General features: G+C 39.7%; 1 protein-coding gene across 1 annotated transcript in view; it reads right to left on the bottom strand.

Moving 5' to 3' along the window:
• LOC102479840 (H-2 class II histocompatibility antigen, E-S beta chain) overlaps nt 1–1701 on the bottom strand; it is a 7632-nt gene that overhangs the window by 3152 nt on the left and 2779 nt on the right. The window lies entirely within an intron of this gene.

Genomic DNA, 1701 nt, shown 5'->3' with positions numbered 1-1701 from the left:
GGTGATTTATCACTTTCCCTCTCACTGTGTCTGTCTCTCTCTGCCGAGAAAACACATGGAACACACATGCCCTAAGGCAAAAATCTCTCTCAAAAAAAGTTCCTAATATTTACATTCAACTGATCAATCCATCTCCTTTGCAAAACAAGCATCACTACTATTAGAACTGTCATTTTATAACTTCTCTTTCTAGACTGACATTTGGGACCAGGGCAGGGTCTAGGACTCATTAGCATGTGTTTAACACCTAGGGCAGTCCCTGACACTAAGACCCTCAGTAAGTACAGTTACATTAAGAGACAGGAGAAACCTGGAGACAATGTTTTATGGTACTACAAAATGGTAGGTTAAGATGGATGTAAATCATTACCGAATATTTTACAGTATTTACTAATTAATAGGTTCATATTCTTAACATAGAAAATAATTTGTTAAATGAAAATACAAACCACAAACCGAAAAAAATGCTGAATCAAATATCAATAAAATGTTAATAACCTTATTGAATAAAGAACCAAAAAAATCGGGACCAGCAGTTGGTGTAATTGCTATGTGGCTGGGTTTCCAGGTAGTCGACCTTGTGGTTCAAGTCCTAGACCTGGTGGCTTAAAGTCATGCCGGGGGCTTGTGCGTGTGTCCCCCAGATTTCCCCAAGATCCCAAGAGGTGAATGGAGGAGAAGGCATTGTGGTGTTGCCATCCCCCTGGGGGGATGATTTCTCACTTTCTGTCTCTCTGTCTCTCTCTGTTTTTCTGGTGAGTGCATGCACCCTATAGCAAAAAGCTCTCGAAAAAAAAAAAAAAAAACATAAAATCACAAAAAAAAAAGTAGGACTCCAGAAGTAACAATAGGTAATTGTTGATTATATACAATATGTAATAGATGATTCCTCAAGATGTAATTACAATTGGCCAGTAAATATGTGATAAATGTTCAAGATCCTAAAAAATCAAAGCAATAGAAACCTAAAAATACACATAAAATTCAACTCTTTGTCAATATTGCAAAAAGCAGCAACAAAGGAAATGGTGAGGTGAGTTGCTACAACTGTATAAAGACAAAACATGTAACTACTTAAATCCTATTAGCATTACTACAACAATAGTAACAATGTCCACAAAATTTTAACTTAGACAGTATCACAATCATTTCAACTATGTGAAATACATAAACCAAGGAAACAAACAAATAGCAACAAATTTAGATGCACAAGAAACCTAAGAAAAGTCAGAGGTGCATCAAAAGTTCCCTCAATTTCCCTTAAGTATAAGCCCAATATTTTCTTCTTAATTGAATGTTTATGTACCCCAATTTTTAAAAAAGGTTTTTTGCCCTGGGGCCTCCTGAGTGCACCAGACAAGGAAAGAGAAAGGGGGAGGACCTGGGGTGCACAGGAACCCATAGATGCACAAGAAACCTAAGAAAAGTCAGAGGTGCATCAAAAGTTCCCTCAATTTCCCTTAAGTATAAGCCCAATATTTTCTTCTTAATTGAATGTTTATGTACCCCAATTTTTAAAAAAGGTTTTTTGCCCTGGGGCCTCCTGAGTGCACCAGACAAGGAAAGAGAAAGGGGGAGGACCTGGGGTGCACAGGAACCCACGCGCTTTCCAGGCGGCCACGGAGGAGGCACAAACCTGAGTCCACCCCGCGGGATCCAGGGCAGCCATCGCGCCCCCTGCTGGCCAGCCCCCCGCGCGGA

Source organism: Tupaia chinensis, unplaced genomic scaffold (assembly GCF_000334495.1).
Source record: "Tupaia chinensis unplaced genomic scaffold, TupChi_1.0 Scaffold144064_1, whole genome shotgun sequence".
Taxonomy (NCBI): Eukaryota; Metazoa; Chordata; class Mammalia; order Scandentia; family Tupaiidae; genus Tupaia; species Tupaia belangeri.
Note: the sequence above shows the minus strand (reverse complement) of the source record. Positions and strands in the feature narration are given on the sequence as shown.